This window comes from Aythya ferina, assembly GCF_964211825.1.
Source record: "Aythya ferina genome assembly, chromosome: 1".
Taxonomy (NCBI): domain Eukaryota; kingdom Metazoa; phylum Chordata; class Aves; order Anseriformes; family Anatidae; genus Aythya; species Aythya ferina.
In genome coordinates, this window is record NC_140296.1 from 66,660,281 (window position 1) to 66,685,103 (window position 24,823).

General features: G+C 37.2%; 1 long non-coding RNA gene across 2 annotated transcripts; it reads right to left on the reverse strand.

The window, feature by feature from the left end:
* Nucleotides 1-8,539: 8,539 nt before the first annotated feature.
* LOC311440051 lies at nucleotides 8,540-22,257 on the reverse strand. Of its 2 annotated transcripts, none has more exons than XR_014695182.1 (3): nucleotides 22,131-22,257; nucleotides 21,625-21,685; nucleotides 8,540-9,991 (listed from the first exon to the last, which is right to left on the reverse strand). It is a non-coding gene; the product is annotated as an uncharacterized lncRNA (long non-coding RNA). The 2 variants fall into 2 exon arrangements; XR_014695183.1 differs by having other exon boundaries at nucleotides 8,540-9,997.
* Nucleotides 22,258-24,823: the final 2,566 nt, after the last annotated feature.

The window sequence follows — 24,823 nt, forward strand, 5'->3', positions numbered from 1 at the left end:
GAAGTCTTGAAATTTCCTTAAGTCCTGGTCTCAGGGATCCAGACTGAGGAATGCCTTTCATGAAATTAGTGACTTTCTACCAGGTTTACCAGAGGTAGCTAAGAAAACAGAAGCAAACCTTTCTGGATTTAGAAGGAAGTGAAAATGATCAAAGAATTTATGCTTCTCCATACTGCTAGTTTTGAGAGGTGGCTGTAAGGAATGCAATTGGTGGCCCTCAAGTGTGATCAGGATTTTGGCTAAATTGAGTAAAGAAATAACAATCAAGTTGTGCACAGGATGACCTTTATTTAAGTAGTTTTTGCACTTTTATTGTGTAATTTATTTTATCTTTCATAAAATATTTATTTAAATTTATTATCTTTGTCCCTCCTAAGGCACCAATATCTTTTTTTCACATTAGTTTGTAGAAACCATTCCTTTATAAAAGAAAAATGCCAAGAAGTGTCTCCATTCTTCTGGGGAAAAGTAACCCTTCTTTGCGACTTCGCTGTGAGAAAGAGAGTGAAAGAAGAGTAAGATTTGGTGCTGGTCTATCTCACTTGTCAGAGATTGGTTGGCATATCACAAGGAAAAATCTGAAGCATGATAGAATTCTACTTTATAAAAAACACCTATTGTTTAGGTTTGAACTGGTTTAAGTAATTACTGCTGTTTCATTCAAAACCATAGCTAATCACAAACTGACATTTGTTACTGATAGAAATGTATCTTTAAAATCTTTTTTGCACAAAAGTTTTGAAAAACAGATTAATTTCTTCTGGGTGCTAGTATGACTCCATTTTTCCAGCCAACCTTCATACTGCTTCAAACATTTCATTTCTGTAATCACTGGTTTTAAAATGTCTGTTAATTGTGATGTGCCTACCAGCATTCCTGTCTGCTATTAGGAGGCAGAAAGGTGTGTCAAAAAGTGATATGAATAAAGCTGAGGAGGAAGGGGATAGCTTTCTTTGCTCTCAGTTATATCTCAAAAGGAAGAAAGGTAATAGCTAGGGGAAATGTCTGTAGAGATGCATTTTTAAAAATGTGAACAAAGTATCATCTCATTTCCCAAAGTGTAATGACTAAGTAGTGATCTAGTCATGTTCAATAAATGGATGAATTATTACTAGTGAATTATTATGGCTGCTGTTTATTGCTCTATTTCTTCCACCTACTGCTCTCCATCTCACCTCCTCCTCCCACCCTCCTCCCCATCCCTCCCTCTGATAAACTTCACTGTGAAGTTTTTGTTTATCTTTTTCATCTTTTTTTTTTTTTCTTTTTTTTTTTTCTGTTTGGGTCATTTCCTCCATATTTCTTTTTAAGTTTTCCCCTCTGGCCAGTTATTTTTATTTTGTCTTTTTAAATTTTGCTTCTTTTAAAGAATTATGACTCAACACTCTTTCCACTAGTTTCTTTTCTCTGTCTTCCATTCTAAAAGTGACTGGTGCAAGTCACTTTTAGTGTACATAGAATACATAAGTCTCTTTGTACTATATAGAGTACATAAATCTCATTCCATGTATCTTTATTTGCAGATCTTCTCCTTATATAGCATTTTCTTTATGAAATCACTCATCTCACACTGCAATTTTCTTTATTCCTTTTCCTCAAGTGTCATCTTTTTACCTCATGTTTCCAATGCAAGTTTTGTTGAGGAATCCCATCTTTCCTCCCTGTTGCAGTTTCTTCTCACAGTTCCTGCTTTCTGCTGCATTTGATGGAAAATGCAGGGCATAAAAACAACCTCCTACAACCTCTCCCCAGTCAGTCTTGTGCCTTTTCTTTGGGAGTACCCAAGTTGGCTAAAGACCCCAAGCTGCTCAATTACTCTCATATATTCAATGTCAATCCCCCCTTTTCCTTTTCCTGCCACTCTTACTGTTGAGATTTGGTTTCTGAGACCTTCTTCCACCAAGATCAGTAGAGTTAGGGTTCAAAATAAGATTGCTGTTCAGAAAATAGTCTTGCTTCACTCACTCTGCTTTCTTGAAGGACTGACATTTAGAAATGTCCTTTGTGAAACAGGTATTTTGTAGTCTCCAGAAAGCTGGCAAATCACATGGAAGTGGGATAGTCTTCATAACTTCCTCTGTCTCTGCCAGGAACTGGGGACTGATTATGTGAAGCCACTGAAGCAGTCAATGTGGGAACAATAGAGGGAGACCTCTCATCTCAGAAGTCTGCTTTTGTCATTACTTTGGATGACACAAACAGGTGTTGTCTACAGCTTCAGTACTGGTTTCTCTTTGGGCTCCATTTGTATTTAAGAGGCATGCACAATTGTATCTAGAAAATGTCTAAATATATGTATTACTCTTTTAGCATGGGAAGCATTTTGCTCTTTTCATGCTCCTCAGTCTTTACATGGACTACATATAGGACTGAGTAATTCTAATGAGAGAAAATTAAATCCAGTCAACATTACCCCTTACTAAATACCTGAGTTTATCCCACTGAAAAGGGTCACAATTGGTTGCCTTCATAATTCTCCTGTTCCCACCATAACACTGCAGTAGCTCTGGGATGTGAGTGCCATGCTGTCTGTATACTAAGCTTTTAGATCAACAGAAGATAATTTTTGATGCACAGTATCAAAAATCTTTGACTGTGTCAGGCCTGACTGGGTCTGGCTTTGTCCCTCTCAGAAGACTATAACTTACTCTCTAAGTAGTAGCATTTGAACTGTGTTTTGTGTCAATGTGGGATAAAGAAACAAGAGGCCTGCATGTAATTTGGATTTTTCTAAGTATCTTGTTTCAATCCAATGTACTGTTGTGTAATTAAGCCAGTAAATCTATATGGCCAGCCTATTTGAGGACTTGGTCTGATATCTTCAGTCAGTGACAAATTCTAGTTTCCATTGCTTGTTCAGAGATGATAACAGTGTGATTTACAGGTATAAGTAACAAATGAGATCAATTAAAAAGACTAAGACTGGCACCTGTCTAAGTGTAGGGTTGCACTAAATGATTCCCACATCTTTGTTTCCTGTATGACCTTGCATTTGCAGCCTCTCCTCTTGAAGGTTAACAATAGGAGAGTTGTTCCTTAATGGTCATGAACCAAGAAAGCAGGCCTTATCCTGTGGCCCAGGTATATGATTATTATCTCTGAGTGAAAACAACAGCTGTATTTTTCAGCTCTGTACGTATAAATGATCCTAGTGTTTCATATAGTTCTTGACTACAGCATCTTGTATTGCCCAATTTGTTATGAGTCTGTTCTGTGAGCTGCCTTTGTATAGTTGAGCTGAACTCACAGTCAGCTACATTATTTTTTGTGTGTGTTTGTGTGTATAATTCTCAGTATTTTGTATTCTTACAGACATTTATAGAATACTTTAAAATTATTATATTCCCAAGAAATTTTCAATCTGATTAATTTTTTTAAGAGTGGAAGGGAAAATATACAACTTTAAAATTAACAGAACCAGTTTGATGATATTTCCATTCCTTCCATCTCTATTATTGTCTAATGAAACCTAATGATCATTTTATGACAGGTCATATTAATACAGAAACTCCTTAAAGACTGTGCTTAACATGAATGATGAAATCTTTATTTTTATTATTCCACGTAAATGCTTAAAGGTACATCTGTGTTTTATTAGAGTATGTATTTCTCTGGACACTGAAATTTTAATCCAGTCAACCAGTAAGTATTTTTTATAATGTGTTAAAATAGACCACCCTAGCAATGTTGCTGCAAAGGAAAAATCATAGGTAGAAGTCAGAAAAAAAAAAAAAAAAAAAAAAAAAAAAAACACAAAAAAACACAAAAAAACACACCACAGCTATTTTATGACAGCTCAAAAAATAAGTACCAGGACATCCCTGATCATCATAAATACCAGGTATCATGTAGGTATCTGGTACCAATAGGTACCAGGACATCCCTGTTATATATGGAGTGGTAATTCGTGTCAAGTAAATGGTTGATATTAATAAAGAAGGGGGAGATTTGGGAGTGTGGCCATGGGGGTGGGCAAGCCCCATGGTTGATGATAATATTAGACTCTTAATGATGAGGCCATCAGGAATGTAAAAGAGTTTAGAGGGAACAAAGAAGGATGATTCAGGAGACTCCGTGCAGTCTCCGGTTTCTTGTTCTCCAGACATTAAGGCATGGAAGTTTCTGGGTGTTTGCCATTGCTGTTATTTGCAAAACTGGTTGACCAATGACAAGTTGTTTTGAAAAGGACTGCTGTGGGGAGAAGGGTATAAGAGGGGAGCCTGCCCTCAAGATAAAAAAAAAAGAAGGCAACACGATGAAGTTATGTCATCAATGAATAAGCAGAAAGCAGGAATGAAAAGGAACAGGCTAGCAGAACGGAGGACAGGAAAGGAACAGGCACATTGATGGCTTAATGAAGGTAGGTTCGGCCAAAGTCTGCAAACTGCTCAAAGAAACTTGTACAGAAAGTCACTGGAAATAGGTGCACCGGAGCTGGAAAGAAGCTCCAGCTGAGAGAAGTGGACCCGCGCACACAACTGCCCCTGGCTGGTAAGCAGATTCCCCATTATGGGGAATCATACGTCCTTAGAAACAAAGACTGTCCTGGTAACCTTACAGCTTATTCTCCTTATTAACAATCAGACAGTTTATGATCCTGAAACATGGGACCAAATCGATGTCAAGGTGTGGGACTCTGCAACTAAAAACGACAAGGTTGCAGTGGGATTGGTCGGCCCCTAGTGAGCAGTCTCTGAGGCCTTAAAGAGCCATGTCGGGCCACAATACCAGACAGTGAGGGAGCTGTGGGCTCCTTCACTGTTCCAGAGGGGCCATCGGCCCCTCTGCTGCTACAGCCATCAAAGGCTTTTGCTGTTACGTCCCCTGGTGACTTGGACTTTGGCCCAGGCCCTATTGGCCTTGAAAAGGACATGGATATGCTTTTCTTCAGTCTGGGAAGAATGGGATGCATAAGGCCTGAAGACCAAGTTGCTTGACAACTTAAAGCGAGACATATTGTTCAAAAGGAATGGAAAATGGAGACTGGTGTTTGTAATCAAAAAAAGGAATGGAAAAATGGTGACTGTTAAGTAATGGAACTTAAAGGATTGTTTGTTACCTTTCCTGATTGCACATATGTATAGGCATACTCGGGTTTAGTATGTAAAGCAATGTTCTGTATATTTAGAATATTTGATGTTCGTGTGTGCGTGTTGGTGGAGCATAGACTTCCCGCACACCCAGCGCTGTTTACTTGCCTTTTATACCTTTTATACCTTTTATAAATATTTCTTTTATAAATATTACAAAATTCAGTTTGAGTTGAGACTTCATTTATAACATGTTCAGTGTATTGTCACTGTCCCTGAGAATGCTGAAAATACCCTCTCCCAGAGGATCAAGTTCTGGAGTGGACAGCAAAGCATTACCCATAGCCATGCAATCTTCCAAGTTTTCAGAAAGATACCTAATATGGCCCTAAGTTTCTGGTTATACAGACACTTCCTAGAAACCAGGTCTGAAGATTAATAACATTTTCCATCATATATTGTGGAAATATTTTATATCACTAAGTTGTAACTGGATTTTAACTAGAAACTTTGATGCAATAGGCCTCAGACTCCATTAGTAACACTTTCTTGTGTACTAGCACCTGGGTTTCAAACTTTATATGAGTGTCACTTTTAAAGTGCTTCTTCTGCTATGTTCCATAGTGTTCCCACATTTACATGCTCTCTTTTTATTTAATGAACTGAATTAGCAGATATTCCTTGTTTTAAAGAATTACAGATGTTTTAATTAAAGTATTCAATTAAAATTTTCCAAAATGAATTGAATTTCTGTATTTGGCTATGCTCAATGATTACTCGTATCTGGCCTCTTACAGTATTGCTGTAAGTTACTTTATAAGGTATTCTTTAGCTATCATTCAGTGCATGTTATTATTATCACATACTGAATTATTTAAACTATCTTCAGGCAGACTTAAATTACTCTATTTATATTTTAAATAGAAGCTATTTATTGCACTTTGCTCTTTCTGTAACTTACCTGCTTTCCATGTTACATCAACATCCTTCCAATAGATGCTTATTCTCCTCACCCCATTACAGCAGATCTTCTGAAACAAATCTCCAGTCATAGAGGAGATTTCTTGGCAGAACATGCTATATAAATCCATGAACCTTTTAAGCAGGTCGAGAAGTGTAATAAACAATGATTTTCAAAGGGGGGCTGGTAATATAAAATGTGATGGGTGTAGGGGGAGAAGTGATAGCTACTCTTAACACTAATGTTGGCTATTTGTGTGGAGACTTTTTGGAAAGTCTGATTTATTGTGGTAGAAGGGCCTCAGAAGAGAGAAGGTTGGTCTCTCCCTGGATTAGCACTGCATGGTGGTCCTGCATCCTAGACCCTAGGCTGGAGAGTGTCTGCACCACAGGGTGGAGGTTGCCCCCCAATCCATCCTACACATTCATCCAGCCCAGAAGCAGAGCAAATACATAAAACAGGGGTTGGCCCTGTCCCAGGGAGGTCACTGCCTAAGTGAAGCAAAATTGCTATGCCTTGAAACATGAAAACACAGCCCTTTCTGAAAGGAAACCTCAAGGGCTCATTTTCTTGTTTTCCACAGGGCTCACAATTAAGGTTTCACACAAGTTAATACTGATTATGAAGGGATGGAAAAGACCACTGTGGCAAGAGAGGACTGAACTTTGGCCACTTACTGTGTGAGCTAAAGCAACAGGGGCTGGTCCACCACTTCCCTTTGTGGCTCTGTTTGAATTCAGTTGATTAATGTTGTATGTGCATGTCTACTGAGGCACTGCATTTAAAAGGATTGTTTACCATAGCCTTATAATCAACCTGCCTTAGCAGCACCCTATTACCCATGATAACAGGGCTGCTGCAATTTGGGTCTGAAAGAAAACTGCCTCAGATGGGCTCTCGGATGCTTTAGTGCTAGTATGCTGCCCTGTTATCTCCATTTGTAATTTGTTTTCAAGAACAGCGATTTACATTTCAGTTGGATTACACCTTTTAATGTATCACAAACGTAAAGTGGCTGCAGTGAAAACTCACATTGCCACTAGATTTCAAACGATGCATTTGAGGCTTCAGTGGAGAGGATTACAATTACAATTAAAATCAAAAGCTTGCTCATTCTTTTAATGATGCACACTAACCCTTTGTATACTAAGAAGTCTATCATAGTGCTATACAATCATGATTTTTTTTAGGGATATGAAATAGCTGTATGCATTCTGTCTTATCATCTACCACAGGCAAATGCTGTTCTTCTGAAAAGGCGCACATCCTCCACAGTCCCACAGTCAGTTCAGAGGATGATTTACCTTGATAAAGAATGTAGAACACATTAAAAAATAATAATAAAAAATATATATAAAAAATAAAAAAGAATGAGGATAAAGAAATACATTTCTTATATGCTGAACATATTTTAAGAACAAACTTCATTTTCTGGAGGTTGTTGCTGCCAATGTATGTAGTTATGAAGGTTTCTGTTGAAAGTATAATGGTACCAGTGGATGAAGTACAAAATATCAGTGTGGTATTTTTCTTTCAATGAGCATTGCATGAGTAACAGCAAGTTTATTGGTTTTGTTCTACTTTATTTTTTTTTTGGATTGCTTTTTTTTTTCATCCTGTATTTTTTTCATAGCAGTCAATTTTCACAAATCTACATTTATTTATTTATTTATTTATCAATACAGAATAATTTTCATCTAAGGCTCCATCTGGCACTTTAGAAGGGTTTGCCAAACAACAAGTATTTATGTTCTTACTAGGGACTTACTATGTTATTCTTGATCTAGAAAATGATTGAAATATAGGGCAGACACAGTGAAAATGACTCATTCAGATCATGCATGGCAGAAATATCCATTCGATAGACTTCACTGTAGTGTTCAAAAGCTTCTGCTTATAGCCAAAACATGGTCTAGACTCAGGCAACCTAATAGTGTATCTGTGCCTTAAACCTGTCCATTCCTCCTTGCATGTTTGGGAGCATTCCTCATTCCAAATGCATCTCCATGTCTTCTTGAGAGGTTAACATCTATCCCAGGGCAGAAGAGACTCAGACTCCACAAAAAATGGGATGAGGACTTCTATAGCAGATGCTTCTTACCCATGACAGAGGAGTTAGCAACTGCCAAACACATTGTAGCATGAGGGCCCAAAGTTTTGACTCCCTTGAGGCATGGAGGAACAGGAAAAAAGAAGTAAAGTGTGAGGCTTTCAGTAAGATTCAATAAGGCAAAATTTTGTTTTAGTATTTTGAAGATAACTGACAAGCTCTGTAAAACACCATTTAGTAGCCTAAGTAAGAATTCCTTTCCAAGGTGAATTTCTTGTTCTCTGTGATTCCCCTATGAGTGGAATGGAAATGCAGACCATTTCCATTGATAATAGGAAGATAATAGGAATTACTCCATTACTTCCAAGCCATATAGGGAGGGGAGAAAAAAAAAAAAAAAAAAAAAAAAAAAAAAAAAAGTTTAAAAGATTCAGGCTATTCCATCAAAAATTCCTTTGTTTATGGAAAAATATCTTTTACCAAAGCCAGATAGTTAAGTTCATAGATAATAGTTAAGATTGACTTAAATGTCTTAGTCGAGTCAAAATAGTTTTAATTTTAAACTTGTATACGATAAATTCAAACACCTTTCTAAAATGAAATATTTTTTATATCTTAAAAAATCAAAACTTCTAGCATAATATTCACAGAAGAATAAGTGGGATTCCCCTCACTGAACTGAAACCTTTTGAAGACAAGTGTCTAATGAAAGTTAGTCTTTGAGGCTTCCTCTATGTTCTGTGAGAATAGCAAGGGAAATTCTTGCTGACCTAAGAATTTCTCATACTAAAGGTGATCAGTGAAGAAAAGATTCCTGCCTGAATGCTAACCCAAAATGGAATTTGCAAACATAACTCACACACAGCTGTCACACACACTTTTGACAAAGCATATTATCTTGGTTTGATCATAATACATCATAATGTATAATATTATGTTATTATTATTATTATTAATTATTAAATAAATTATATTATTATTAATTAATAAATAAATTATATATTATTATAAGTAAAACATTATTAATATCATAATGTATAATATTAATGTGTAATCATAATTATGATTACAATCATAAACTGGAGAGTGCTCTCCAAGAGCCGTATATTCTCAGTCTTCTATGGGAGATGTTTTTCTGGTTGTACTGCAATGAGACATCAGAAAAAATCATCAAAATGCACCACAGAAGAGCTGGCCCATCTTGACCATGTGGCAGGAATTCAGATTGTTAGGGAACAAAACTGTAGGTTCAAAAGTAACCAAAAGTAGTTTTGAAAGCATAACTAAAGAAAAGTAAACTTTTTTTTTTTTCTTCAGTTTTCATATATTTCAACTTTGATGAGAAATCAGTTGTTTGTGGGTTTGTTTTTTTGTTTGATTGTTTATATGGTGTATTTTTTCATAGAGAACAGCTAGCTTTCACAATTCCCTTCTATCTTTATGAAAAAAAAAATCCTTTTATAAATATTCTCAACATGATGTTTTATATTTGATGAACTAGTCTTTCTCAAAAAAAGCTTGATGAAATGAATTATGAAGAAGCAAGCCCAGATAATTTAGGGACTTTGATTTTCCTGAATGTTATCTTCACATATGCCAATCCTGTATGTCTTGTGTTGTCTTATTCAAGTTGAGGTTATAAAGAAGGAGCACCCATGAATCTCAATGCAGGGTTTTTCTTCCCAATACACATTCTTCTTTTTTGGGGAAAACTTTAGTCCTGCAGTCTTGCCATTTTGGAAGGGTCTTTCCCAGATTTACCTGTGAGGCATGATCACCTGCCTACAGGTTCTGTACTTCTGCTTCTTCAGCACCACCCACATCCTGACAAATTGGGCCACAAGGATTTTTCATCAGGGTAAAGGATCTCTTGCAGGAGCTGAGATGAAGGGAGAATATAAATTTGTAGCCGTTGTGTGTTCATTTCTAAATCTGATTCCATTCTTGACCCTGAAACTCAAAACAAATAAGAGGTAGTAAGTACAATTTTGTGAATAATGAATGTTTTTGCTTTTTGATGGTCCTGAAAAAAAAATATTAAAAAAATAGAAAAAAAAAAGTGGTTTTGATTATCTGAGAGGTATATTTTCTGTGTTGTTTTGTTTTCTTGGTTGTTTTTTGTTTTTGTTTTTGTTTTTAAATCAAATAAAATTTACATTGAACATCACACTTTGAGCTGCAATAATGGTATTTAACTTCATTTTTCAATATGTTTTGGAGATAGTTCAGAAAACAACCCCTTTCAACTGAAAAAACAAACAAACAAACAAAAAAAACACAACACATTATGTATATGATAATAACTTATTTATTTGGAGGAATTATCATTATTCTTTTAGCAATGATTAACGTGAAATGATGTTTGGTACATTTCACTGCACCTGAATCTATTTCAGAAGATATTTCACACAATGTTTTAATTCAAATAACCAGCATTCCTCTGATATAATATTTCTAAAATCATCATCATTGTCTTAGAGTTCAAAAGCCACTCTGTTTAGATTGCCCCTTTCAGGTGAAAAATAGCACCCACATTTTTCCAAATGAGAAAGGTCATATTTCTAGTGTAACCGAATATAAATTCAATATGATTTTCATGTTACACATTACATCATTAGCTACACATTTATAGGGAGAGAGCTAATATATTGAAGATTGTGGCATAGTTCTCTTTCTCAAATGTACCTAATTTTTGAAGTTAAGCAGCACTGAATTTCTTTTTCTTATAAGAATATCTAAAGTACTTTTCTTTTATTGGCTCCTTCCTTTAAGCAAAAGCTGCAGAGCTGATGAATATTTCATGGATAGAAAAACACCTACAATACAGGGTTTTACCTACAAAATCTTTGGGGAAAGGGAGAAAATGGCAGGAAGGCGCTGTAAGGACAGTTCTTTTAAGAAGTCTTTGGAAAAGGGTCTCCATTTCATTTCTCACATCAATAACACCTCCTTCACCCCTTAATACTTTCTTCCTCTCATTTCATTCCATAATAGTATTCAGTCATTTTTGTACTTTTCTTTGTATTAAAGAGTGTCTCCCAAGCTGGCAAAACCATTTTAAAGCTAAAAATTTAAATAGGAAATTCTGAACTAGAAAAAAAAAAAAAAAAAAAAAAAAAAAAAAAAAAAAAAGACATCCAAATATAGTGGCTGTAAATTTGTACAAATCCATTATAAAGGAATAAGAATTGGACAAAATAATCAAATGTACATTTTAAATGGATTTCTTCCTTCTTCTACTGTTCAATCCTAAAGGAGTTCTCCCCACATTTACACTCAAAAGTGTCAAGGGTGACAAAAATACTTCCTTTCACTAAAAATGATCCTCTTCCAGCTGTTAAACGGACTCACATACCATGATATGTAGAACACTTTTCTGACTGCTAACTACTAATAGGCAACAACAACCAACAAAAAGAAAGAAAATATAGCTAATAAAACTATTTCAAAGTATTATAACTCTCTCCATAAATTGCATTAACAGCTCTTGGTCTTATATAGAAGTTTCTCAGGTAATATGATGATTAGGAGAAAAATAAGATCACAGTAACTGGGAGATGGTAAGGGTTAAAAATAAATCTATCTTCTCTTTCAAAATTGTTTTCATCCAGTTTTCCCAGGATAAAACTTTGTTTTTTTTTGTTTTTTTTGTTTTTTTCTTTTGTAATTCTGATCTCAGGTTTGGATTGCACTTGTTAGAAAGTAACCAACTTACTTGTCAGAAACTGGAAGGGAAGTCTGATGTCCAGTTTACAAATTTATATTTGTGACAGCAACAACAACAACAAAAACAACAACTAGTATGTGGCAACACAACTAAGCTTTTTACTGGATGGAATAAAAGACTAGAAAAAAAATCTATGAGGCTTAAGTTAATTCTCCTCACACAACCTGAACCTAAACATTAGATATTTAAACACCAAAATATTGGGTGGCAAGGATGAGCAGACTTCTTGATGCAACCATTCTAGATTAGATTTTCCAGACTGTCAGATATTTTTTCTGCTTTCTTTACCTTTACTCTTCCTTAGGTGTAAACTACATACTGAAACAAATATTTCAGAAATTTAAGTTACATTTGTGAAAAAATACAGTAGATTTCCCTCCACTTCTTTGTGTTTTGTTAGTTGTATAAAATATATTCATCTGATCTTTTACTTTGCCAACTATATCCTCCTTTGGTGCACTGGTTTAGGGTGTTTTTATTTATTTGTTTGTTTGTTTGTTTGTTTTTGTTTTATTTTTTATTTTTTCAAAGAAGCCTCCTTCATCTTGAAAACATGACATGCCTTTTTTGTTTTCCCTTATGTGTGACATTTCATTTAACTGAAAAGCTCTGATATTGTGAGAGCCTGTACAATACAGGTCCGTTGGTAGGATTTCTCTTTGTTATTTAACATGCCACAGTTGCTCAGGTTATCTGCAAACTTCACCAGCAACTGCTTTATTTCTAACTAGCAACTTTTTCAGATAACTAGTAAATATACTGAATAGGTCTGGGTTCATTTGAAGCTCTTTTCAGGATTAAAATACCAGTTGATTTATTCTTCAACTCCAATTATTTTCTTCTGATCTCTCACTTCGTAAGAGTTTAATGAACTTACTTCATATAGTGCACATATGAACATATGCACATATATTTTGGAGAGGTTTATTTTTAAAATGTAATAATGTTAGTTGATCAAGATAAAAACCTCATCAGATAGTTTATAAAATGTGTGTGGTGTGACTTTTTTTTTTTTATACAGACGCATAGATGCTTACTAGTTAGGCTACTGCATTTTGCTAATTGAATTTCTGTCTATCCCAATCATGACTTAGCTTGTGATCAGTCAGTCTAAATGTAATTTGTAGACATTTAGATCATTCTGATTAATTTTTAAGATACTGTCACAGCATTCCTATACATCCTTCTAAAGTTCTATCAGTCCTTTTTTTTTTTTTTCTTTCTATACCAGTATTCCAGAAAACATTTTGGATAGTATTTTAACATCTCTTGATATAATTTATTAAGTTGAATAAATTTGAGTATGTCTTCTTCACCAGAATGAGATTTTGTTTCTGAAAATTCTAATAGCTTTTTATAACACAGTTTCAGAAATGTGTACTTAAAGGAAGGCAGTTTCCATAATATACCCACAGCAGAAATGTTTGAAACTCTTTGGAAATGATTGCCTTGTACTTTCTTGCTTTTCTTTTTATTTTTTTTTTTTATTTTTTTTTCTTTCTTTCCTTTTTTTTTTTTTTTATTAATGAATATTAAGCACACAAAAAAAATTAAATAAGTTATGCATCACAGTTAGCCTTTTAAGCTTTTAAAAACCTGGATATGGAAAAGGTTACCCTCTTAGTGCAATCTTTTTTATTTCTCCTTTTCTTTGTAAGTATGTGTCTTACCTTTAAGTGTGGTAAAATATAAGCCATGCCATAAAATATGCAGTATGTCTGAGATAATGTTACTACAGGAAATGTTATTTCCTGACTTTCAAGTGCTTGAAATTGTCACCTTCCCAACACACTTTCTTTATATATTCAATTACACTCTCATTTGTTCATCTTTGTGTCTGTGACCATCCGTATGCTGTCTACAGGACAAACCCAGTAGCATTTAGTTGCATACAAACAGAATGGGGTATGTGTTTAACCAAAAAGTCAGAAAGTTGCTTTGATTTCTACAGGTACCACTTAAATATGAGGGTTTATTTACATGTTTTAAAATCTAAAGAGTGTCCTCTCTTAAATTAAATAAAGTTTACCCAAACTTTTTTTTTTTTTTTGTGTGCTGCCATCTGTCTGCTGAATATCACTCTGGATTATAATGTAAGAATATTATCTAATTTTCAGTTTTATTTGGTCTTTTGTGAGGCTTCAGTCTTGCACTGCCCATTGCTCCAAGGAGTTAGTTAGATATACAGGACTATAGCGAAGGATATTTCAAGAAGGATACTTAGTGGCCTCTGTTAGGCCACTCTCCATCAACTTTGGTAAGTCATGGGCATTGGGAGAAGTGCCTGAGGACTGGAGTCAAATGTCACTCTGGTCTTCAAAAAAGGCAAGAAGGAGCACCTGAGTAACTATAGACCGGTCAGACTTAACTCCATCCCTGGTAAGGTGATGGAACAACTTATCTTTGGCATTGTCTCTAGTCATATCAAGGATAAAAGGGTCATTAGAGGCTGTCAACATGACTTCACCAAGGCAAAGTCATGCTGACCAACCTGATAGCCTTTTATGAGGATATAATCAGGTGGATAGACGGCGGAAAAGCAGTGGACATGGTCTATCTTGATTTCAGTAAAGCCTTTGACACCGGTAGTGAGGTGGACTGTGAATTGGCTGAAGGGAAGAAGCCAGAGGGTTCTAGTCAATCGGATAGAATCTAGTTGGAGGCATGTATCTAGTGGAGTCCCTCAAGGGTTAGTACTGGGACCAGTGTTGTTCAATATATTCATCAAAGACTTAGATGAGGGAATGGAGTGCACAGTCAGCAAGTTTGCTGCTGACAGTGCACTCGGAGTAGAGGCTGACATGCCAGAAGGCTGTGCTGCCATCAGGTGGGACCTAGACAGGTTGGAGAGTTGGGTGGGGAGAAATTTAATGAAATACAACAAGAGCAAGTGTAGAGTCCTACATCTGGGAAAGAAAAACTCCAGGTACTAGTATAGGTTGGGGAATGACTTGTTAGAGAGCAGCGAAGGGGAAAGGGACCAGAGGGTCTTGGTAGACAGCTGGATGACCATGAGCCAGCACTGTGCCTTCATGGCCAAGAAGGTCAATGGCATCCTAGTGTGTATCAGAAGGGGCATGGTTAGTAGGTCAAGAGAGGTTCTCCTCCCCCTCTACTCTGCCCTAGTGAGACCACATCTAGAATATTGCATCCAGTTCTGTGCCCCTCAGTTCAAGAAGGACAGGGAACTGCTTAAGACAGTCCAGAGCAGAGCCATGAGGATGATTAAGGGATTGGAGCATGCCCCTTATGAGGAAAGGCTTGGGGCCTCTTCTCCCAGATAACTAATTATAGGACCCAAGGAAATGGCCACTAGTTGCACCTGGGGAGATTTAGATAAGATATCAGGAAAAACTTTTTATCTCAAAGACTGGTCAGGCACTGGAATGGCCTGCCCAGGGAGGTGGTGGAGTCACCGTCCCTCACGGTCTTCCAGAAGCACCTGGATGAGGTGCTATGAGATACGGTGTAATAGCTTAGTGGGTAGTATAGGAGATAGGAGGATGGTTGGATTAGATGATCTTGTAGGTTCTTTCCAAACTTGTGTTTCTATGATTCTATGATTCTCAGTGACATAGGACAAGGGGCAATGGGTGCAAACTGAAACGTACGACATTCCACTTAAATATGAGACAAAGCTTCTTCACAGTGAGAGTGACAGAACACTGGAACAGGCTGCCCAGGGGGGTTGTGGAATTTCCTTCTCTGGAGACATTCAAAACCCACCTGAAGAGGCTCCCGTGTGACCTGATGTAGGTGTTCCTGCTCCAGCAGGGGGGTTAGACTAAATGATCTTTCAAGGTCCCTGCCAATCCCTAACATTCTACAATTCTCTGAAACCAGAGTGAGTTCAGTGGTGGGCCACCAAGATGTTTGGGGATAGAGAACTTGCACCACAAGGAGCAACTGCAGGAGCTGGACTTGGTCAGCCTGGAGAAGGAACAGCTTTTGGGGGTACCTCATTACTGTCTTCAACTACAAAAACATAAAAAAGGGATCCAGATTTTTCTTAGAGTTGCATAACTAAAGGAAGATGGGAAAAGGACATATTAAACTGAGTTTCCAACTGGGTACAAGGCAAAAAAAACTTTCCAAAGGACTGTGGTGAAAAAGAAGCTCCAAGACCTGGAGGTATTGCCATCCTTAAAGATAATCACAGGTCACCTGGACAAGGCCTTATCAAACTGTTCTTTGAAATCAGCCCTGTTTGGTTTAGGGTTCTGGAGCAGATAATCTCCAAGGGTCCCTTTTGATCTTTGTTATTCACAGAATTTCTAGGTTGGAAGAGACCTCAAGATCATCGAGTCCAACCTCTACCTAACGCTAACAATCCCCACTAAACCATATCCCTAAGCTCTACATCTAAACGTCTTTTAAAGACTTCCAGGGATGGTGACTCCACCACTTCCCTGGGCAGCCTGTTCCAGTGTCCAACAACCCTTTCGGTAAAGAAGTTCTTCCTAACATCTAACCTAAAACTCCCCTGGCTCAACTTAAGCCCATTCCCCCTCGTCCTGTCACCAGGCACATGGGAGAACAGGCCAACCCCCACCTCACTACAGCCTCCTTTAAGGTACCTGTAGAGAGCAATAAGGTCACCCCTGAGCGTCCTTTTCTCCAGGCTGAACAAGCCCAGCTCCCTCAGCCGCTCCTCGTAGGACTTGTTCTCCAGGCCCCTCACCAGCTTCATCGCCCTTCTCTGCACCCGCTCAAGCACCTCGATGTCCTTCTTGTAGCGAGGGGCCCAAAACTGAACACAGTACTCGAGGTGTGGCCTCACCAGAGCCGAGTATAGGGGGACAATCACCTCCCTAGCCCTGCTGGTCACACTGTTTCTGATACAAGCCAGGATGCTGTTGGCCTTCTTGGCCACCTGAGCACACTGCTGGCTCATATTCAGCCGACTATCCACCATCACTCCCAGGTCCTTCTCTGCCTGGCAGCTCTCCAACCACTCATCTCCCAGCCTGTAGCTCTGCTTGGGGTTATTGCGCCCCAGGTGCAGGACCCGGCACTTGGCCTTGTTGAACTTCATGCAGTTGACCTCAGCCCATCGGTGCAGCCTATCCAAATCCTCCTGCAGAGCCTTCCTACCCTCAAGCAGATCAACACACACACCTAGCTTGGTGTCATCTGCAAACTTACTGAGGGTGCACTCAATGCCCTCGTCCAGATCATCAATGAAGATATTAAAGAGGACCGGCCCGAGCACCGAGCCCTGGGGGACGCCACTAGTGACTGGCTTCCAACTGGACTTGGCTCCATTCACCATGACTCTTTGGGCCCGGCTATCCAGCCAGTTTCTAACCCAACGAAGCGTGCGCCAGTCCAAGCCAAGAGCAGCCAGTTTCTTGAGGAGAATGCTGTGGGAAATGGTGTCAAAAGCCTTGCTGAAGTCAAGGTAGACCACATCCACAGCCTTTCCCTCATCCACCCAGCGCATCACTTTGTCATAGAAGGAGATCAGGTTCGTCATGCAGGACCTGCCTTTCATAAACCCATGCTGACTGAGCCTGATCACCTGCTTGCCCTGCAAGTGCTGCGTGATGACTGTCAAGAGGATCTGCTCCATGAGCTTCCCTGGCACTGAGGTCAAACTGACAGGCCTGTAGTTTCCCGGGTCTGCCCTCCGGCCCTTCTTGTAGATTCTATGGCTCCAAGGCTGTTTATAACCCCATGGAGGTTTAAATGGTTTTGAAGCTTAGTCTGTTCTACTAAGAACATTCAGATTGAATTTATAGCCTGCATGTACCCTATTTAAGGTAAGAATTTAAGTGCAAGGTAGGTAATGACAAAGTTTGATTTTGCATCCTTTGCAAAAAAACAAGAGGCTTACTCTTTCTGAGATGTATCTTCATTTATAACATTCAATCTGAATTTCATAATATTTATAAAAGGCAAGTAAACAGCACTGAGTGCACGGCAAGTCTATGCTCTACCAACACACACACACTAACATCGAATTTTCTAAACACAGAGCATTGCTTTTACATACGCCTATACATATGTACAATCAGAAAAGGTAACAAACAATCCTTTGAGTCTATTAGTACTAATGTTCATGACTGGGGGAGCAAAATTGGAGTTGGTAATCCTGGTTGAAGTGGTCCCATATCTTCCATGACTTCATTAATTTTTCTCAGATCATATAAGAGTCTCCATTTTCCATTCTTTTTCTTGACTACAAACACCGGAGAATTCCAGTGCTAGTCATGGGAACAATATGCTTTGCTTTAAGTTGTTAAGCAACTGGGCCTTCGGGCCTTATGTATCCTATTCTTCCTGTATTGAAGAGAAACATATCCATCTCCTTTTCAAGGCCAATAGGGCCTGGGCCAAAAGGCAAGTCCGGGTCACCAGGGGGCATAACAGCAAAGGCCTGCAATGGCAGTAGCGGTGGGGGGGGCGATGGTGTAGCAGAAGGATGGCTGGATGAACCCACAGCTCCCTCACTATCTGGCAAACCACACGTTTCTGACTGTGGCCCCACATGGCTCTTTAAGGCCTCAGAGACTGCTCGCCAGGTGCCAAGCAATCCCGCTGCAACCTTGTTGTTTTTCGTAGCAGAGTCCCACACCTCAATTTGGTCCCATATTTCAGGAACATAGACTGTCTGATTGTTAATAAAGAGAATAAGCTGTAAGGTTACCAGGACAGTCTTTGTTTCTAAGGACGTATGATTCCTCATAATGCGCAACTGCTTACCAGCGAGGGGCAGTTGTGTGCGCGGGTCCGCTTCTCTCAGCTTGAGCTTCTTTCCAGCTCTGGTGCGCCTATTTCCAGCAACTTTCTGTATGAGCTTCTTTGAGTGGTTTGCTGAGTTTGGCTGAACCCGTCTCCATGAAGTGATCAATGTGCCTGTTCCCGTCCTGGTCTCTGTTCTGCTAGCCTGTCCTTATTCATTCCTTTTTTCTACTTCTTTATTGATGACATAACTTCATTATGTCATGTTGTCTTTTTATCTTGAGGGCAGGCTCCCCTCTTATACCCTTCTCCCCACAGCAGTCCTTTTCAAAACAACTTTTCATTGGTCAAACAACTTTGCCCATCAACAGCAAACACCCAGCAACTTCCATGCCTTAACGGCTGGAGAACAAGCAACCCGAGACTGCATGGCATCTCCGGAATCACTCTTTTTTGTTCCCGCTAAACTCTTTTACGTTCCTGATCATTAAGAGTCTGATTTTATCATCAACCATGGGGCTTGCCCACCCCCATGGCCACACTCCCACATCTCCCCCTTCTTTATTAACAGCAACCATCTTCTTGACACAAATTATTACTCCATATATCACATGAAACAAGCCACTTATGCCATTACCCTCAGTCTCTTCCTTCTGTTTGTAATTCCCAATTTTGCTTTATATTATAATTCAGTTTGACACATACTTTTCTATTGGTTCACCTTCTACAGATGAATCATTTCTTCGGTGTCTCTGGGACTGATCATGTAAGTAAGAACTTTTGGACATGAGTTTTTTTCAGGTCTCCTGGTCTAAATCCAAAATGCTTTTACATCAGCTATTACATTTTCATTTGTATCTGTACCTTGCCAAGTAAATGGAACCTTCATCCTGACTGTGATATTTCACTGCATATGCAAAATAAATGATAGGCATTAATACTAATGATCTTTTTGTCTCATACACTTAGACTTTACATCCACTACACAGCTACCTCACTTAATTTTCAAGATGACAACAATGCTGGCACTTGACTTACTTTTAGCAGAATTTGATAATGCTCAATTAGCCTTCCACTTTAATTAATTTTTGGTCTCCAACATTATTGCCCTCTAATTTACCACAAGTGCTTAAAAGCAAGTAGTAAGGAGTAGGCATACCCCATGTAACAGCTTTTTTTTTTTTTTTTCTTCACCCTGCGCTCCTGGATCAACAAAAGGAAAAGAATCTGTCGATCTCATTCTCCCTCCATGCATATTTTGAAGGAGTCACAAAATCTCCAGACAATTAAATGTACCCATAGTAAAATATTAACAAATTTGGAAACCATTGTGGGAGGTAGAATCATTTTGCCTGATGAATGTGCCTAGATTGTACTTAATATTTGTCATTTGGTAAGGTTAATCCTTCTAAACTATGTGCTATGTGTTGTTTCCACAGCCAAATGATAGATGCAAGTACCTACAAAGGTCTCTAAAGGAGCTCTTCACCGTCTCATTTATGTGCCTCAGCTGGACATGCAGAGCTTGCCTCCTGAAGTCTTTAAAGGCCATTTCCTTCTATACAGAGGAGAAAAGACCAAGATAGAATCTGTAAACATTGGCCCACACTGTTTCGGTTTGTTTCTGGAGATATTAATTTTCCAGCCGCTGTAAATACCATCTTCCACAGTAAGGCAGTTATTTAGAAAGCCATTCTCTTGCTCTGAACTCCCTTTCTCTGCATTTTTTATACTACCATAATGACTACCATTTTTATTCCATCTTTTCCCCTCAGAATTCATCACAAAGTACATCTGTTTGAATCTAAACCATTTTGCACTTTTTTTTTTTTATAAATAGTCAGTGATGAGGATGTCAGTGAAGAGGATGGCTTAAACATCAAGCTTGAGCTAGTCTTGTAGAAGTTAGAAGTAATCTATCATGATCTGTAAATTTAGGAAATTAAATTTGGCACATCTGATATTAATATAAAACCATCTTAGTGTACTTTGACTATTAAAACAATAGCATGCTTCCAAGAAAAAAACAAAAATTACTAATTTTAATTCGCATTTTCATCTATCTTCTTTGCTTTAATGAAATATAAGATATGAAGATATTCCTTTCTTTTATATACATTTTAGTAGTTTATTTCTATTCCTGTATTACATTAGCACACTTCTGAAATTTGTACTTAATAGAAATATAAGCATTTTTATTTTGAACAGTAACTTTTAAAATATTCATTATTGACCTACTGGCTAATTCTAATTCTTTTTATATAGTTATAAACTGAACATTTTTGTTCCTTATAATTTATGTCTCTATTTATTATTAATAATTAAAACCCATGTTTCCTATTACTTTTCTTCTTAATGAAGAAAAAATATTTTAATTTCTTATATTATTTTTAATTTCTTTTATCTAATATTTGTTGTATCTTAATAAACACCTCTCATCAAACAAATAGCCCAGCCAGGTATTGATACTATCTTCCTGCACATTCTGGTCCACTACGGTTTGTGACCGCTCAATCAACAAAATTGACAACTTCACATCTACAGAGAAAATCCCAGGTATTTATACCACCAGGAAATGTTGCTCAGTATAGTTTAATCAGGTTACAGCCTACAATCATACAATCTACATCCTGAATACGAAAAAGAAAGACACCTATGGAATCCGAACTTTTTCTTGTGTATGTAAACAGCCATTTAGATCACTGTCCGGAGACCTCTAGCAATCTGCCTAGGAATAAATCTCCACATTTCTTGAAGAACTGTCATCAAAAGGCAAGAGAAGCCTTGAGTACACTGTAGGTTGAATTTCTCTGAGTTCAGGTGGATAAAAAGACCAATTCCTTTAATAATGAGATTAATTTACTATTGGAACAAATTACAAAAGATGTGGTGGATTTCTCTGTACTTTATAGCTTTCATTTAAGCCTGACTATTTCCAAAAGAGTATGATATAGTTCAAAGAAAAGATATTGAACTTAGAGCAAAATTACATTAAATTCTGTAGCATACATCATATAAGACTTAAAGTATGTTTTCATATTATTCCTCCTTCATAATTCATATTATTCCTTCTTTCATATTATTCCACCTGAAAATCTGAGTACCTCTTAACCATTCCTCTTTTTTTCCATTCCATTTTAGTCTATGATATTCAAATTGTGGTAACTCTTACCATATTAAATCTAGATAGCAAAGTTGAGGAGAGGAGAAATCCAAGAGATATCCAACTGCCTCTGTAAAAAGTCAGAAATGAGCACTTGTTTAGTCAACAACCATTCCGACACTCAGAAGATGTACCCCTTTTAATGAACTTAGCAATATTCACCACGAGTTCAGTAAGTTTTAATATCTCTGTGGCAACAACCAGGGTGAATCTGTTAATCAGCCTCCTTAATCTGTATCATTGCCAGCTGTTTACAAACCTATGTCTTTTAAAACGGTTGAATAAAAAAATATTTTTAACAACCTCTTTGCAGTTGAATCACAGCAAAGCTAACTACTGTTGTCTTATCTCATGTTTTTTAAACGAAAATTATGCAATTCATCACTTTGATGAGTTACACCTGAATGACTCTACTGAATTACTCTACCTGAATGATATGCTTCACAATTAGCATCTTTTTCTATAGGCCCATCAGCATCACTGTGTCTGAAAGCATACTTACAATACATATTTACCTCAGCTTCAGGTTAAGACTCTAGAAACATGAATTTCAGCTCTTTTCAACTGTCCTGTCCATGAGTAAGCACTTTCCTTGGATTTAATATAATGCCAAAGCAGAGATACCAAGTGTTGAGATGTTTGACTCCCTGAAAAATAGACATTAGAAATATAGATCAGACTGATGTTTAACTGTGCTGGAAATAAGCTAAGAATAAAATAGCATAATCATTAGCTTATTAAGGTTACCTAAAACATTGTCAGAGAATGTTCTTGTTCCTAAAGGAAATGTAGTGTTTGCATGTATATCCCTTATCAAAATTGTATAGTCTCTTGAGAGAGAAGCTTGTCTCTGAACGAGTAATAATGACTCAAAAATAAACTCTTTCCAGTCCTTTAAGCATTTAAGTTAATAATTAACAATATTTCCATGTATTTTTAAAGTCAGTTTAAAAAGGAGCTTCTGATGTGGCTGTATAAATTTAGTTCTTTTTTTGTTTGTTTGTTTCCTTTTAAATTTTACTTCCTTCTTGATTCTGGAAGAAAATCATTGCCCTTTAATAAGTGTTGCAGAGGTTAATATTCAGTTTGAATGAAACAAAAAGCATAGTAACATTTGACATATGCAAGAACGTAGGAACACATTAAATGAATGCAGAGAACTGACGGTTGAAAGGCAAGAGTTGCATAATATTACCAGAGTAATGAGAAATGTGCTACACATTAATAAATATGTGACCTTTTTAACTTGATTATTTAAAAATCATGTTATTTTAAAAATGAATAAACAAATGTCTTGTTTATCCTTACATAAAACCATAGTTTCACTAGTCAGACTATGTAGAATTACTTCTGTATCCATACAGTGGAATGCTGCTGTACAGGTCATTGTAGCATTTATCAAACCAATTTGTTTCATTATTTTAGAAAACTGCACATCACCACAATCATCTTTGAAGTGAAAGCATAAGCTGGAGTAAGAGCTTGCAAGTATATTCATTTATACATTATGACATTTTAAATTCCTAAAAGGTAAATATAATTAAAATTTGAAAAGTAATAAAATAGAAAATAAAAGCCCTACAAGTAAGATTGCATTTAAAATTTTATATACTTTACTGAGACACAACTTCTTACTTATTGTAAAGATTTGATTGTTTTATTACCCCGACCATTAATAACTATAATGAAACTTAGAGCATATGCTTAAAAATAAATAAATAAAAATATAAAGAAATAAATAAATTAACAGTCACTATTTGAAATTGTTTAAAAACAAACAAACAAACAAACAAAAAACACTAAGTGGTCCACAACTTCATCATTTCTCTCATTTCTCTTATGTTCTATTATTAATTATTTATCAAATGCTAAAGCCTTGGGGCCAATTCAATACAAGTAATTTATGTTATAAAATAACTGCCAATGGTCAGTTAACCCAATATGATCTAAATGACTCAACTTATTAAGAGTATTAATCAGCTCTCCAGCAAGAGCTGAATAGTCCCAGGAACTCTGCATGACACAGCTCTCAGCTCATATCCCTATGTCCTGCTGTGTCTCACCAAGAATAAACACTGAGCTATCCAGGAGTCCCAAGCCTAAAGCAGTTTTACTGCAAGCCAGCTGCTCTCGACACAACACCAAGGGCACCAGTGAGTTGCTCAGCCCCTGCCAGTGCCTTGCGCTCCATAGACAAAGAGGGAGCAGCACTGCATGAGCAGGGAGAGTTAGCTGCCAAGACCTTTTGCCCTGACAAGTTACATGGTTTACTTTCCCAGTAAATCTGGCAAATTCTGCTTGTCAAGGAGACTGTAGAAACTCTAGCCCAGTAACATGTACCATAGGTTTCCTTGTCCCCAGACTCTCATTTGACAAAATGAGAGACAAAAACGTCTCCCCCTAGTTGCACATTTCTCTTATAATAACTACCCTGTAAAACCTCAAAGTTGTTGGGTTTTGTAAAGGATATAATTTATACAACCTCAATGGCAAATACAACAGACAGAAGTGCAGTATATCATTAAGCTTTCCAGGGTCTTAAATAGCTTCCCCCACATATGTATAAGCTTGTTTTTTTTTTGTTGTTTTGTTTTGTTTTGTTTTTTGTTTTGTTTTGTTTTGTTTTGTTTTTGTTTGTTTGTTTGTTTGTTTGTTTTTCTGAATAAGAGAGAGAAAAACTGGCCTCATTTTCATCTTTCATCATACCCATCATTTGGCAAGATGAGATTTTTATTTATTTATTTATTTATTTCCTGCAGACCAGCAAGCAGATACCTCAACTTACAGTAAAACCATGACTGAAGAATAAGAGTCACAGGAAACATCATGCTGTGATAAAGCAAAAGGCATATGGGATATATAACAGTCGGGGATAAATTGTCCATGTGAAAATCATGCTGAAAATCTCTTTCCCTCCCTATTTATTATTACTTCTATTGCTACAACCACTGCATTCCAGTAGCTCCTTCTGGCTCCAGCTAAAATTGAACCTGTATTGTAATAGACAGTCTACAGACCCATCTACTATCTTGAAACTCTTTCAACTTTCTAGACAAGACAAACAAAATTTGGCATAATGGATGTATTGTTATTCCTGGTCCATAAATGGGTATCCAAGGGTCTGAAAAATTAAGTGAGCTGATGAAGTGCACAAAAGTCTGTGGTAGCAAGTCACTAATGTTGTCTCATGTTGCAGTTTGTGGTCTGA